The sequence below is a fragment of the Dermacentor albipictus genome, chromosome 1 (assembly GCF_038994185.2).
Source record: "Dermacentor albipictus isolate Rhodes 1998 colony chromosome 1, USDA_Dalb.pri_finalv2, whole genome shotgun sequence".
Taxonomy (NCBI): Eukaryota; Metazoa; Arthropoda; class Arachnida; order Ixodida; family Ixodidae; genus Dermacentor; species Dermacentor albipictus.
Window position 1 is genome coordinate 152,836,521 of NC_091821.1, and position 16,557 is coordinate 152,853,077.

A 16,557-nucleotide genomic window follows, 5' to 3' on the forward strand; every position below is an offset into this window, starting at 1 on the left:
TGTAAGGGGGAAGAATGTGTCATTGTTGCATGTGTATTCTGTTAAAGTGTGTGCATGTTTGTTACGTGTTTTTCGAGCCTCAGAAAATGAAATGTACCTGGACACATCTATCTTATAGTTATCCTTTAGAAGCTGAAACAAGAACTTCAGGCGAGCGTGTTTTGCCCTGGTAGATAGCGTTTGCAATCCAGACTGCGTTAGAAGATTAGTCGGTGAGTCAGTGCGTTTATAATTGTTGTGAATGAACCTTATAGCCTTTTTTTGTACTGCCTCTAATTTTGTTATGTTGTTGTATGAGGAAACCAGACTGTGTTTGCATATTCGAGAACCGGCCTAACAAACATTGTGTAGGCCAGTAGCTTCGGTGATGTTGTAGAGAGCGCAAGGCTTCTTTTGAGGAAGAATAGTTTGCGTAATGCTCCTGCTGTGATATTCGAAATGTGTTTATTCCACCTGAGGTCTGAGGTTAATGTAGCTCCCAGGTATTTATGTTGTTCAACTTTAGTTAGTGGTATGCCGTTAATCTCATATGTAAAGTTAGCTGGTCTTGTTTTCCTTGTTACGGTCATGACCACAGACTTTTTTTACGTTAATTGACATCTGCCAATTAGAGCACCAAATAACTAGAGTGTTGAGGGATGTATTAAGTGCGATGTTGTCGTTATAAGTAGTGATTTCCCTATAAATAACGCAGTCATCGGCGAACAGTATTATATTACTACCAATGTTAGCTGTGATGTCATTAATATAGATTAGGAAGAGTAATGGCCCAAGAACTGAGCCTTGGGGAACTCCGGAAGTAACGGTGACAGTGTTAGATAGCATTTTTTCGTAGGTTACAAATTGTGAACGATTGGCTAGAAATGCTTTTATCCAGGCTGAAAGGAGCCCTTTCCCAACAACACTTTCAACTTTAGCAATTAATTTGTTATGGCATACACAATCAAATGCCTTAGATAGATCAAGTAAAGTCATGTCGGTCTGGCCGCGGTGATTGATAGTATATGCAAGAACGTGGACTAGTCCTGTTAGTTATAATGTTGATAAAACACTGTGAAAACCATGTTGGTAGGGAGACAAGAAGCCAATGCTCTCTAGAAAAACCGTTACGTGCTTTAAGATTATGTGCTCTAGAAGCTTACAGGATGTACTAGATAATGAAATATCTCTAAAATTTGAAATTTCTGCTGTGTCGCCTTATTTATGGATAGGTATTATCTTTGCAATTTTCCAGTCGTTCAGTAGTTGTGAAGTCGTGAGTGATTTACAAAAAATTATGCCGAGGTATCTACTGCACCATTCCGCATACCTTTTCAGAAAGTCGTTAGGTATGTTGTCAGGACTGCTGCCTTTTTTAGGGTCAAGATTAAGCAGAAGATTAAGTATGCCAGCTTCCGTAATGTCTAATTCGCCAGTGCTTACACCCTGTCTCGTTAGAATGGGGGGAATAATGTTGTTGTCTGTAGTAAATACTGATTGAAAGAAAATGTTATATGCGTTGGCTTTCACAGTTTCTTCCTCTAGGCTTAAGTGGGATGCTTCTCTATCATTGGTGCGAAAGTGCCTCCAGAACCTTCCGGGATTATTAGTAAGAAAGCTCGTTACATTAAAATAATATTCTTTTGCTCATTTGGCTGCAAGCTTGAATTCCGCAATGGCATTAGGAAGTTTCGTCATCGTGGATTCGTCTCCTCCTTTCATTTTTATTGTTCTACGCAATCTTTTCAGACGGCGCTTTGCCTGAGTTACTTCTCGGGTTATCCGGGGATTATTTTTTGGCAACCGCTTGGTTTTAGTAGGCACGTAGTTCGTGACGCAGTAGAGGATGATAGATTTGAACATAAGCCAAAGGGAATTTATGTCAACAGAGGCATTGGAACCCATTTGGGGAAAAAGGCTGGAATTCGTAGTCAAGGTATGTTAGTATGCTATTGTCATCAGCATTTTGGAAGTCGGTAACTATGGACTGTCACAGCATCTTGTGCATTCGAATTACTGGGTGTTTTCGCCCATTGGAATACACAACTATGACAGGACCACAGCATCAGTTCAAATAAGCCGAATGTTCAAATTAAGCATGTTTGAATTAACGAGATTTGACTGTATTATTGTTATTTCAGATGACTGGCTGCAATAGTTCACAGTTGTGCCAAGTGTTGTGTAATTACTGTTTAGGATAAACATATGGGATCCTGTTCTCTTTAGTCGTCTCTACATAACTACCTGTAGATCTTGGGTATTAAATATGAGAATGTGCGATTCGCAAGCCAGATATCTGCCATTCAGTTCTTGGCTTGTTTGGTATATTTGGCAAAGTGGTTGCTAAATATACAGTTGACGATCATTATAACGAACTGTGATAATCCGGCGAAAAAGGTTCGTTCTATACAAAATTTAGGTCAATGGTGGTGTGAAATAGTGGAACTTTGCATATATCACTGTGTAACCGATAGGTGATCACAAAAACAATAAAAACATCAAAATTAATATAACTATAGGTAAGCTGGTCTACGGGGTAAATATATTTTTTTTCCCTCTTTCATTTATTTTTATACAAACTTGATGGTATTTTCAGACAAGTAGGTGCAGCGCTTCGGTAAATACTAGCCTACAGCTGCTGGCTCATAAACGCTGAAATTAGGCTCACTTTAGCTGACGAGTACACGTAGGCAGTTCACTGCCACCTCGCACACTTTCACACAAGTGCCTTCTAAATAAAATCACCATTTCCAGAAATCTTCAATTCTTTCGTGGGGGCAAAATGCAAAAACACCCTTCTAACGAGTATTGGGTGTGTGTCAAAAGAAGTGCAGATGGTTCAATTTAATCCAGTCCCCCACTACAGCGTGCCTCAGATTCAAATTGTTGTTTTGGCATGTAAGACCCCAGAATTTAATTTAATTATTTAGAAACTGTTCTTACTCGAGTAAAGCAGAGTACAAAATATACCCAATAAACCCCTGTGAACTGAAAATATCGGTTTGGTCAACTTTTTTTTTTATTGGCCGTGGTGTTGACCCATGTGGTTCTCTCAGAAAAATTTGTGTGCCAGACCTCTGATATCTCGAAATCTCGACTCTTAAAGGGAGACGTGGGTTCCAAAACCAATTTTGTTCATTTTGGTGTGAATTGGATGATATTTAACAGTACTGTTCAGTTTTTTCTGCTGATTGCAAATATCTAATTAGATTTTGTATAACTGCGTTAGAACAAATGATACGAAGTTTTTAATACAGAAATTTAGATTTCTTTCCGGACTTTTAAAAAACTTCTTTGTCAAAAGCAAAAACAAAGTATATGGCGAGAATGCCAGAGAGTAGCTCTAGCCGGTGATGCTAATTTTATTGTTCTCAGCGCGCTGATAACCTGGAAAAAAAAAACATGTAAACTTGATTGCAATATCTTTGCTAATTTTCATTTATATTAGTGGCAATTAGAATTTAGGAGACAACTTTAGCGATAAGTAAATAGCATCACCGGCTAGATCCATTCAATACGAATGCATTGATACCAAACATTTTGCTCGTGTTTGGAAAAAACATAGAGTGCTCTGTAAGTCAGTGTGCAAAGCTGAAAAAAATGAAACTCCAAAAGACGAATGTGAACTTTCAGTTCACTAACTTTTATTGGCCTAGCAATGTGGAAATATGAATTGCATCACTATGTAGCCTTGTCCTTCAGCAACAAGTTCATGATATATGTGGCCACTGTGCAAAAATAACACTGAAATATTTGTTGCAACATCATGAGTAGTCATTGAAAGCAATGCAAGAAAGCTAGCATTACCCATTTCACATTTCTCTTTTGGATCCTTGTTGAACAGGAGGCATACAAATGGTATCTCTGTTAATAAATGTTGCACAGACTTCATGGCCACAACAAAACATGTCCTTTGTAGAAAGTTTATGGCTGAAACATATCTGAATCAAATCCCAGTGGTGGCAGTCACATTTCAATGGAGGCAAAATTCAATAACCTCATGTACTTGTGTTGTGCACACCAGGTGGTTAAAACTAATCCAGAATCATATTGTGGTTCTGGCATATACAAAACCAGAATTCAAATTAACAAATAGTTTTTTGCGTATCACACAATTGTGCATTCAACACAGGTCACAGCTATATCTCTATAGTAGCCCAGGATTTTAGGCAGAGTCTTGCTGTCTTGTGCCTTTTTGCAAGCTTGCTTGTCACAGGATTTGTTCGTGTCATCCTGTCAGCTTTTTCAATGTCTGGAAACTATTATACCCGGATGATTAGCATCAAATATTGCATTACGAAAAGTCATCTAGGCTCGGTGTGAAGCACAGTGAAGCACATACTATCGCACTCAATATGAAAGTGCCCTCCCAGACTGTATAATTGCCCCGTGTTCCCGACTTAAAGGGAGACTGTTTCGCTTTTGTTTCGAACATCACCCCTTCATGCCTGCTTTCGCCCTCTCTCCCAGGCTTGAGGCAGAAATCTTTGTCTCGCATAAATAACCAGACCAAACTGGTGGCTACCTTTTGTGTGAGCTGGGTATTATTAATGCTTGTTAAATTTAAAAGTGCCATCACCTCAGAATTTTGTGTTTCGTTTATCACCCCTTGGTGCGTCATGATACTGGTTTCTGTATTACCAGTGAATGCCTACATTTGACTTTTCCCTCTTTCTGCACGCAATCGCAACATATGCTACATAGACGTTCCTGCAAACTCGATGTCTTTTGCAATATTTTGCCGGTTAAAGAGCGTACAGCAATGATTGTCACCCAGCTCAAAGGTGGGTGCAGTTTGTCCTTATAGTTTATTTTGTGCTAGATTGTAGGAGATGATGAAATCAACCATGAAGGGGCGATGTTCGAAACAAGAAGAGCTAAACCCTCTCTCCCTTTAGGTCGGCACGGAGCCAATTGGTGCTACTATCCAACCTGGGAAAGCACATTGCCACACGCTCGTGCATTGTAGATCATACTGAGCATGATAGTAGGCGGTATTGGGACAGTGTCAGTAACGGTGTTGACATTTTGGAAAGACTTTGTGATCAATGCACAGCCAGTGGGCTTCTATTTTTGTAATTGTGCTTATCTGTAAACAATGTGTGGAAGAAGAAAATGGCCTGTACTCAGAACAACCGTGGGCTCACCCAGTGCAATCATTTGTCATTGTTTTATGTCTCCATCCTTGTTTCGTAGGTCGAGCACACTCTTGCTACATCAAATTGGTCTTGGCAACTAAAGAGTTGGTTTTAAATACACTTCAAACTTGTATCGCATAAAGGTTTCAATGTTTTCATAAGAGTGGAATGGATAGTACACTGTTTATAATTACCACAGCAGAGGTATTCACCTATAGGTATACTCAGAGCTGACGCGTAGTAAGGATGGAATTGTAATAAATTTCCTCGTTTTGTAGTCTGGCTTCAACTCGGCATTTAGCACGCCAAGACTAGTGCCCAAATTATTCCTGTTCAATTCCAGTAGTTTAAATTGCGAGTGATTCCGAAATCATTCAAACTCCGGAGTTGCCACTCCACAATTATTTTATTGATAGCTAGCATGAATTTTCCATTTACAATGTGCCTAGATCTAATTAAGCAGCTTTAGTTACTATATCCTCTTGACATCCACCCTGTGGTGTCACTGTAACTTCGAAGGAAGCATCCTTTTAGTTATTAAAACATTGATACATTTTATGTATATAGTCTTTTGCTGCCTGGTAAAAATACATTTTTATCTCTGAATTGAAGTGAGTATGCTGCGACAGTCACATACATGCTACCTTTTCTGTGTAGACCAGTCGCATCGGTACCTAGAGTTAATTTTACTTAGTCAATCGTAAATATATACCTCTGTCTGTAAGCATCTCCCCCCCAAAAGAATCGTAGTGCAAGTGTAATGACACCAAATTCAAGCCAACTAAATAACCACATGCATTTTGCGTTCAGTGTGGCTGATGATTCACCCATAAGTGCTTGCACGGCCGTGGGTGGTGCTCGTGTGCCAGAAAAAGGTCTATTGGATTGTTGAGGCTCATTTTCTTTAGTCGTAGAAAAAGTGGTCTGGCGTCATCAAGGGTATTAACAGTAAGATTGGAATTGAAGTTTTGTTCTTCTGCACATACTGTATAGAATAATTGTGTGTCTTAATTTGAATAGCTGGCTTTGTGTGCTTGTGCATGGGTATCTTAACAAGAAATATTTATATGTTGTGTTGCTTGTTTTAACTGTTTTAGGGTGGAGCCCTGTTCACTGTCATGGGGTCAGCAGCCATGCTCCAGGCAGTGGTGGTGTTGAACACAGTATGAACGAGTTTCTTCACAGGACATGCGTGTTCCTCATTTTTAACCTTTCTTTTTAATGCTGTGATTGAAATGCAGTGCTGGCTATAGCACAGCATACATGTTTTCTATACATGACATCACGTGTGTTCTACGTGTTTTGAACATAACATGTTCATGCTGTGACCAGCTGGCCTGTGCTTTCTTTAGACCTGTAAAATAGCTCTTGTATGTGTCACCATGTGAAGAGAGATAGGTTTTGCCTGCTATTCCTCTAGCATGTGCATGTTGCCAATATGCTGCACATTCAACATGTAACATTTAAGTTAAGCTGCTTTGAATCAGTGTACATACATTTGGACAAGGCGTGTTTGTTTTTCCTGCCCGTTTTTATTCCCCTGTGAATAAGCCACAAAGCAGTGATTCATCCTCAGAGGTTAGTTCATAACATTACAGAGCAAGTTGTGCGCCTGTTTTTATGCTTCATTTGCTGTTTGTATGTGCACACTTATCATGGAGACTTAAGTTCAATGTTGTGGTTTTACTTTAAAGATCGAAATAAATGCTTTTGTATTGGAGTAGCATGTGTGTTTGTCAATGACATTATGCACTTGTGCTTACAACACTGTTGGCTATAGACCATATTTTGATCATTCTAATAAAATGGATGATTCGACCCAACTTACTAGAAGAAAGTGAGTGCCCACAGAATAAGAAACGCTAATGAACATTACTAAGAACTTTGTAAACCGTCAAGTGCACTTGGCACACGCATTCCTAAGCACACAGAAAAAGTGGCGAGGGTGTACGCCTGTGTGTTACCACCTTTTGGTTGTTCAGTTTAGCATTGGTATGATCATCATCCTGCAGCTTTCAACGCAGGTATGCATTCATCCCATCACCATTTGTTCTGTGAAGGCCACATCCATTGCGAACTTGATATCAGGATGGTGCCTTTGTGAAACTAAGTAGCGGATGCTGCATATTAGAAGGGGTTTGCAACTAACGGTGGTGCCAAGCATGCATGCACAATTTGATGACTGCATAATTTAGTGTAGTGCACTACGTGAACTAATGACCATATGTCAGCGTATACCCGCCGTGGTTGTTCAGTGGCTATGGTGTTGGGCTGCTGAGCACGAGGTCGCGGGATCGAATCCCGGCCACGGCGGCCACATTTCGATGGGGGCGAAATGCGAAAACACCCGTGTGCTTAGATTTAGGTGCACGTTAAAGAACCCCAGGTGGTCGAAATTTCCAGAGTCCTCCACTACGGCGTGCCTCTTAACCAGAAAGTGGTTTTGGCACGTAAAACCCCATAATTAATATGTCAGCGTATTCTTATACATGTGGGCTCAGGTGCTGCATTGCAATGCAACTGGGTTTGCCTCAGGATTCGTGAACGCTTAATGCTGCCTACGCAGGTGACACACTCCAACTGTAGCTAGTTGTATGCACACTCACATTCCTCTTCACATTTTCAGAAAGCATGAACCTTTTAAAATCTGAAATTCCTAGGCACTACAGCATGAAAGCAGCTTTCACTAAATTATTTCGTTATAGATGGTTCACTGCAACAGGCTCCATTAATTTCATTTTTCCCCAGTAAATCTAGATGCGACTTTTTTGTGTAATTGTTGATTCATTATAAGGAGTTTTATTAATCGGCAGCATCCCAAGCAATCTAGAGAGAGATAATTTTTGTCTAAGTGCGGGGCTGGGCAAGATACTTAGCAATTGTATCATGATACGATAGAAGATACTCTGGAAAAGAGTGTTTGAGGTACATATATAATGTACTATCGCACTTATTGTATCTGATACGACACTTTCCATTTGTATCTTAAGATACTTCGATACATTCAGAAATTTCTTGTAGATTGGTGTAATGTAGCAGCAAACACATAGGCACAAAAATGTTTGCTTGCAAATTTCTTCACTCTAACCGACCTTGTTTCATTTGAATGAAATGTCTGATAGTATCTCTAAGCTCGTGTGTTTCTTGCTCAGTGTATGTTTTCATTCCGAAACAATTCATCGGGGATACTTTAGCTGCTTAACCTGAAACCTTTTTATACACTGCGCTGTCATAGGTATTTGCTTGGCACTTTAGTAATTGAAGGTAGTCGCTATTCTGCTTGCAGACCAGGTAGTGGGTCGCCACCTAATTACATGAATAAGAAGCCTCTGCACGATAGCTTAAATACTGCTGTGGAGTTTTACCTTGTCGGTAAACGTATTACCGTTTACGCATATAAAAAGTTGCTTTTGGTGCTTGCGAGCAACAATCACGTACACAAAATAGCCGCTTTATGCATAAGTGTACCGGAAGCAGCGTCATCCACACTTTGTTTCACAACAGTCACTTACACCCACAAGATCCCTCAAATCGCTGATGCGTAAAGGCCACTAGACGCAAGGCAACACCATTCTTGCATTCTTCAGACTTCGTAACAAAGCACCACGCAAGAGCAACCTCATAACTACACTATAGCGGCATCAAAATTTTCGTGAAAGACGCCGCAGGCATTGGTGCATGCAGTACAGTGCAGTGGCTCCGAGCAAGTGTCATCGCATCGACACAACTGTAAAAACAAGAAAACGAAATGTTGGCTGCGCGCAGACTTTCGCACACTTGCTTTTGTCGAGACTGCAGCGAGCACCGCCACTTGACTCTGCTCCACCAATACGGACACACCATAGAGTTTCATATTAGTATACCTAGAGCGAAATCTGGCGCTGCGATCGTTCAACCATCATGGGAATGATGGGAAGTACAGGCTTCGGATTGGCATTCTATTGACTTGCAAACTAGTCTACAAGTATTCTTTTGGCAGTTATGGTTTCGCTCCAAGAGCAATTGCTATAACCTGCAGTGGGACAGTGCAATGCAAAGTTCTCTGCCTTTGTTATGTTGCTCAAAGTGGCGAGAGCGCGCTGGGCCAGCGACTGGGACGATGTTTGTTTCACGGTGGCGTCGAAGCCCGGACGAGAACTGCATACTTTTTGCTGCTTACTTTGCTTACTGCTTACTTCACTGCATGCTTTTTTAAAGGGAGCATAGCTCTCTGTTGCACGTATTGGCAATTGGTTCCACAACAAATGTTATCCTATATGGCCCTAAAACTGCTGGTTGCAATGCAACACGTCCGCTTCATGCATTCCTGGGGTTGTTAGCTGAAGCTAAGAGTGACAGGTAATCTGGCGTCTGTGGGAAAGAATGCCAGCAAGCAGTTTCGCCGCACTAAAGAGTCTCTGAATGGCAAATAAGTTCCTCAGCAGCCCTTGAGGCTGGTGGATAATAATTTATCCTTTCATAAACCACCTTCCTCTACCTTACGGACTTCTGCAGAGCTGTTTTGCCGTATTGAATGTCCCATGTGCTTTGAGTTATCGATTAATTTGGCCTCTCTCTGCAAACTGCTAGCTTCCTGCTTCACTCGTATAGTAAAGCAACTGTTCCAGTAAGGCATTGGTCCCAGGTTTGATTCTTGGTCCACGACGAATACTTCAACTGTCTTTCTGAAAAACCTATGTGGGTTTCCTTTGTACGTCTTGCTACAGTCTGGTGGATTACAATTTTTTTCTTTCACTACTTGAGGGTCCTGATAAGTCCAGCTTTGCAGTGATTACATTGCAAAACAATGCAATGTCCAAAACAATTTCACGTAGCCAGCTAGCACATGATTAAGAGATGTGGATGTACAGAAACAGATGCATTTACTTCCAATGGAGGTTCATTAGATAGTACAGGCAGATAGTTATACATAGATTGGTGCATACGGTGCAGGTGCAATGAGCACCTAGTCAACATGGCTTCCAATCATGTCAAAATAGTGGAGTCTCTATAAACTAAAATCGCTCAAACAGAACTGCCTCTTAAACGGAACACCATCCTCATGGTTGTTGGTTGGTTTTGTGTTAATGCAATCGTATACAGCTTTCAGTAAATGGAACTGTTGATAAACAACCAATTTCCCTTGTCTCTTGAGGTTCTGTTTAACCGTTTGAGGGTCGTTTTTCTTTCTTTTTTTTTCAGATTACAATTTTTCTGAGGGACCTATTTCGAAAAAAAATTTGCCGTAGTTTTTCTAGGGTGACCGTAAAGTGAGAAAATATTTTGCGTTAGTATATATGTACTCTTCATGAATAACAAAAAAAGGAAATAAACTTACAGGAATTCAAAATTTGATGCATTGTTATCGTTTTAGATATGTGCACACAATATTTACATCCATCGCGTAAACGGATTGCGTGGGTGACCGCACTTAAGAAAACTGGTTGTGTGCACGGCAAAAAAGCAAAACGTGACAAACTTCCGCTAGTATTCATCTTATCGCCAACCAGAGGCAATTAGATATCACGAGTCTCTCCCCCCCCCCCCAAAAAAAAAAGGAAACGGCAACCACTGTGAGCACTAAACCAGCGAGGAACAGGCGATTAGTAACGAGATAGCGATCAGTTTTGCGAATGCAAGAAGCCGAAACTACCCGCGGAACAAAAAACCGCCGCCTGCCCCCGCGCGCGCCAATGCGCGAGCGGTAGTATATAGACGCGCCGGAGCAAACTAGCTCTAAAACAAACCATGCAACGAGAGAGGGAGGTGCGGGAAAAAATTTCCTGTATTTCCACATAGTGGCAGCACAGGCTAGGAAAGAAAAAAATTTGGAAATTGGCGCGCTTTTTAAACGTACAGACGGCATCGTAAATATACGGCATCGACCATTTTGCACTTGTTCGCAGTGCCATATATTTACGTCATTGACCCTGAAAGGGTTAGAGTCTACCGTATATGCTTTAAAACCACTGATATAGAACCAGCCAGACTGCCCAATAAGTTGATCCCTGTCTTGCCCTGTGCAGACATCATTTATAAGGTTTACCTCTGGACTACTCAATCAATGGACCGATAAAACATTTGTTGCTGAGCTTGGCAATGTCTAATATGCATTGATCGATCACTGTATTTTGTTATTGTACAACCACAGAATGACAGGCAATCTCTGCAATGTGCACTTACAGTGGTGTCTCTGTTAGATGTTGTTAGATATGGAGCTGTTTCCTGCGATTACTTCAAGTTCCCCAGACCACATCGGATTGCAGCACAGCTAATTGAGGAATGCAGAAGCAGGAAAGCGCATTCCAGAGGAGCGGCCGAGCAAACAAGTTTAAGGCAACAAGTTCACGTGCCAACAAGTTCGTGCGCCGCCGGGATTAGCAGGTGGGCATCCGACAATGGAGCATGAGCAGCCCTCCCCGTCTCCTCGTTAGAAGTGCATTGCCAGTCTGCGAGGCAAGACCACAGAGAGCCGCCAGGTGTGACACCGCGACACGGGCGCCTACCATTGGCTGAAAGTGGCGTCATCGGAGCGGACTCTCCCATTGGTCAAACATGACGTGACTTACAGTGCTCGAAGGGTTTATAAGAAGCCTTCCAGAGAGACCTGAGCATTCTGGGACATGCCCTGATTCCCTGTTTCACCTCTCTCGAACTTCTTGCCGCGGGCCGCAGCGTCCGAGTTGCTGCCGGCCCGTAATGACTGTACGAATGTTAATTGACGCTCACCTCTCTGTACATAATGTAAAATAAACCCTCCCAAGTTCGTTTTTTTCATCCCGACGTCCGTCCTCCAACCCCTACATCTGGTTGGCAGCGGTAGGATCGCCTCCGAATGCATCAGCTGGTGGCAGCGCTACGGATCAACCTTCGTCGAGAAAGATCATAAGGAACCGGGAAGTACGAAGAAGAGAGAGCCTTCGTCGAAAGAGGTCCGAAGAAACTGGGAGTAGCGAAGAAGGAGCGAGCCTTCGACCCAGGGAGTCCGGAGGAACCGGCAACAGCGGACGAGCGAACCGGATGGCAGGGTGCTGCAACCGTAAGTGAGCGCGTGGTTTTTTTCCTTATGATTCGCCAGACTCAAAGGTTGTGTGTTCAATTTTGATAGTTCTGGGAATCGGGAGTTTGTTGCATTGTGTGTTTGCACAAATTAATTAAGGAAAACAGTTCTAACCACCTGTCGGGGCAGCTGCCATGGATCTAAGAAGGTTGACGAGGTTAGACTTGTTGGTGTGCGACGATTTGGGAGTTGAGGCGGACGAACGGATGGAAACGCCAGCTATCATAAAGGCGATTCAAGATAGTGGCAATGATGATGAAAGCATTAAGCTTGCTTGGGAGGTGATACAGGAGCCACGGGAGCGTGTGCGTCGTGTACGTTTGCGGGAGCGTCGTGAACTTAAGAGTGAGAGTAAGCGTGAACAACGCGAGAAGGAACGGAAGCATGAGCTTCAAGAACTTACTCTTAGGTGTCAGCGTCACGAACGTGAGAAGGCACGCGAACGTGAGAAGCAACGTAAGCTTGAGCGAGAGGAAAAGTATGAGAGAGAGAAGGCAGCACTGATCAAAGAGATACAGTATTGTGATCAGTTATTGGCACAGAGACAACGGCTGTCTGAGAATTCTGCAGGTAGTACAGAGCGAAAGAATGAGGAAGCATCCAGCAGATTTTCGCCAGAAGCCGACGAAAAGAATAGTGCCTGTGAGATTGGCTGCCGATTCATAAGTGAAGGGAAAAGGCTAGCCGCTAACGATGCCTTAGTGGCAACAGAGGCCGTTAAAGGCCGCAGTGAGAGCGACGAGGTGCTGTGCCAACAGATGACTGTGGAGACAGCTAGGCCAACTGCGAACAAATTGGCACAGTTACCGCGTGTGTGCGTCGCTAGTAAGGTTAGCGAGGTTGCTAGCGAGGAAAAGGGTACTGTTGACGCGACAGACGCGAGCACCCATGTAGAGCCAGATCTGCGTGCAGAAGTGCAGTGCGAGCTGGACGATGCAGTTGAGAGTAGTTCTCGGGATGGCGAGCTCCGTAGTCCACGAGAGAACAACTGCATTGTTCAGGGATCGGTGCGGCTCTCCGCCAGTCTAGATAGCCTACATAGGGATGATTCAGTTAATCATTCGGACTGTGCGCGTGAGACAGCGATCGATACCGACGGGCTGTGTGCCGATGCACAGCGTGAGCTGGGCAATGTAGTAGAGGGCAGTTCGCAAGAGTGCGAGTTGTCTTACTCGAGTAAAGCCTGCTGCATTGTGCCAGAGTCGGTTGAGCTGTCCGCCAGTCGAGGCAGAGAGAGTGTTGATTTAAGTGAGAATCACTCAGACTGTGCGGGTAAGAGACCGATCCGGGCCGACGAAATGTGTACCGGCCAGCACGAGGCACGAGAGGGCGACATGAAAGCGACTGCAAAGAGAAAGCGCCGTAAAAAGAAGCGCGGTAAAGACCGAAAGTCGGTAACTTATGTAGCGCCGCCAAAAATGGCGAGAAACCCAAAAGGGCAGGGCGCGAGGAAAAAGATGCGGTCGGCTCGGACGATGTTGACGCATCGAAAACGTTCGAGCCACCGGTCAAAGGGGGACCGCGAAGAATGTTCTGCACGGACGCAGACAAAGGGCACGAGGCAGTTAAGCTCCTCGTCGTTCCGTAGTTCTTTTCACAGCTCAGCGTGCAGTTCGAAGAAACGCAAGGTGGCAGGACGAGACCAGGTGGGGAGTGGCGACGCGGTCAATCGAGTTTGTGTTGAAAGCGGGGCGCGAGGACGCAAATTGGCAGGAGACCGTAACGTCTTGGGGGAGCTGATAGTGAATCAGCCCTTTTGTTGTCTCTCGGCAGCCAGAGTAGCTTTTAGACCACGCCCACCTCGGGTCAGGCTGAAAGTATGAGTCAGTCGTAAGCAAGCGGGAACGCGAAGCCAAGAGAGCTTCCGTAGAAATGAAACGTGTTATTTTGTTTTATTTTTGGGCATCGGATAATGTTCGCAATTTGAGACTAGGATTTCTTTCAATGTGTAAGGTTTGAGCTTTGTTTGTCTTTTCGTTCGAGAAGCTCCGTGATTTGAAAGATGAGGTTTATGTAAACATGTAGTCTCGCGAGATGCTCATTAATAAGTAGATAGACTTTTTTTTTGCGTGTGTGAGTAACCTGAGGGTCAAGGTTATTGTTAAGAGGCCTATCGTAACGCGCGTGTGTGTTATTTAACCTTCTTTCTTTTTAAGTGTTGAATTTTCTAAGGTTAAGCGCGTAGATTTTCAGTGAGTGCATGAGTTGCACTGAGAGGCGTTCTTAGTTCCTTTAGCGCGTGTCCTGTGTGGACGGAAGGAAGCAGACTTTATGACTGGGTTGCTAGTGTGTGTTGAGGGCAGCCGTATTCTGACTTCTTTAGTGAACCTGCGTGGAAAGAGTTATTAGAAGACGCATTATTTTAAGAGCTCTGGGGAGTGTGTAAGTCCCGCGAGTTTAATTGTTCGTTTAAGTCACGTGTCCTGTAGGACTTTCAGGGAAGAAACGTGAGTAAGCGTAAGTGAAAAGTTTGCCTACAATGCAAGTACGCGTTTTGTTTAGTGACCACAAGGCTAGTGCGCTTGTGATTACGTGCTTGTGAGGTTGACCAGATTGTTCAGTGGCACCATTACGTGCGATAAGTACGCCACTGCGATAGAGTGGAAACATGCTGTTCGTGTAGTCAGGCCACTTAAGTATGTTCGGCTGTTTTCATTTGTTGTTTGCATCGTCAACGACCCTTTTGTTTTGCAACAACAATAGTACTCTGGTCTTGTCGGCATTCGAGGAGAAATGGATAGCTGTTTGGAAGGGTGGTTGGAACTGTTTTGTCAAAATTGGGGAAATAAAAGATCAGGGTTGATTTTGACTCAGTAATAGCCTGGCGAGTCAGGGGTGAAGAGCCTGCGCTTACCCGTGGGGCAGCGCTGTGTTGTTTGGTTTGTTTGACGTATGTTCTCCAGGGCCCAGGATCCCGAGGGTTGTCAAACGAGGCTCGACCCCAGTACCCTGCAGCTTCTTTCAGCGTTCCTCATGGCCAGCGAATTGAGTTCACCGGCCATTCAGAACAACCGGGGCGAGGACGAGCTGTTAGATATGGAGCTGTTTCCTGCGATTACTTCAAGTTCCCCAGACCACATCGGATTGCAGCACAGCTAATTGAGGAATGCAGAAGCAGGAAAGCGCATTCCAGAGGAGCGGCCGAGCAAACAAGTTTAACGCAACAAGTTCACGTGCCAACAAATTCGTGCGCCGCCGGGATTAGCAGGTGGGCATCCGACAATGGAGCATGAGCAGCCCTCCCCGTCTCCTCGTTAGAAGTGCATTGCCAGTCTGCGAGGCAAGACCACAGAGAGCCGCCAGGTGTGACACCGCGACACGGGCGCCTACCATTGGCTGAAAGTGGCGTCATCGGAGCGGACTCTCCCATTGGTCAAACATGACGTGACTTACAGTACTCGAAGGGTTTATAAGAAGCCTTCCAGAGAGACCTGAGCATTCTGGGACATGCCCTGATTCCCTGTTTCACCTCTCTCGAACTTCTTGCCGCGGGCCGCAGCGTCCGAGTTGCTGCCGGCCCGTAATGACTCTACGACTGTTAACTTGACGCTCACGCCTCCTTGTACATAATGTAGAATAAATACTCCCAAGTTTTGGTTCTTCATCCCGACGTCCGTCCTCCAACCCCGACAATGTCAAATAGCTGCGCGAATTGTGCCGAATTGCGCCACAAGCGAACCTCTGCGCCATCCTGCTCCAAACAGCATTTTATCAGAAATTGTGCCAAATCAGCATGAAATGAAGCATAAGAATGAAACCCTTCTGTTGATGCTGCCTAGGCAGCGAAAATGACAGCAAAACCTCTTTATAATCCTGGAAGGCAACAGAGTTGCCATAGGCACAGATACAGCTGATGCATTCGTTTCTCCGTTCGCTGTTTTTGATTTTGCTGCATTTCTCTCCAGTGGATTTTCCAGTGTACTGCCGCTATACCGTCTTTTTGTTCGTGCCGTTTGTGCTGCAGTCGGTATTCTCCTCGTACCAGTATGGCACGGAGCTCGCTAGAGGAAAATGTTGAATGAAAAATAAGCCTCGGGTAACGTCTGGTCGCACATTGTTCAGCGTAGTTGTTTGTGGTGCCACCTTAAAAATATCTAGCTATACTTGTACTCGGCTGCTGACGTGTATAATTTGCTTATGAGTCAAGACGTTCTTTGCATCTCTGCACAATCTACTGAGCGGATTTCGGGTTTGTAATTTAATGAAGTTTTACAGTTTCCACAGCACAGCTGCGCTAGAGATTGTAATTGCAAATATCTTTCTAATACTTTTCGAATATTTCAGAACGTTAACTGCACACAGTGAAACATAAAATTGGAGCAAAATGCCGTAAATTTTCATTCTCGCAGGCATATTATAGACGCGAAACATAACTTGCGCAGTGGAGCCGGTTATGTCACT

At 43.8% G+C, this 16,557-nt stretch overlaps 1 protein-coding gene across 1 annotated transcript in view; it reads left to right on the top strand.

Moving 5' to 3' along the window:
- dre4 (SPT16 homolog, facilitates chromatin remodeling subunit dre4) overlaps positions 1–6,837 on the top strand; it is a 126,208-nt gene extending 119,371 nt beyond the window's left edge. Inside the window, exon 26 of the mRNA XM_065433308.1 lies at positions 6,215–6,837. The gene's annotated coding sequence lies outside the window, so the exon portion shown is untranslated. The remainder of the gene's footprint in view (positions 1–6,214) is intronic.
- The last annotated feature ends 9,720 nt before the right edge of the window (positions 6,838–16,557 follow it).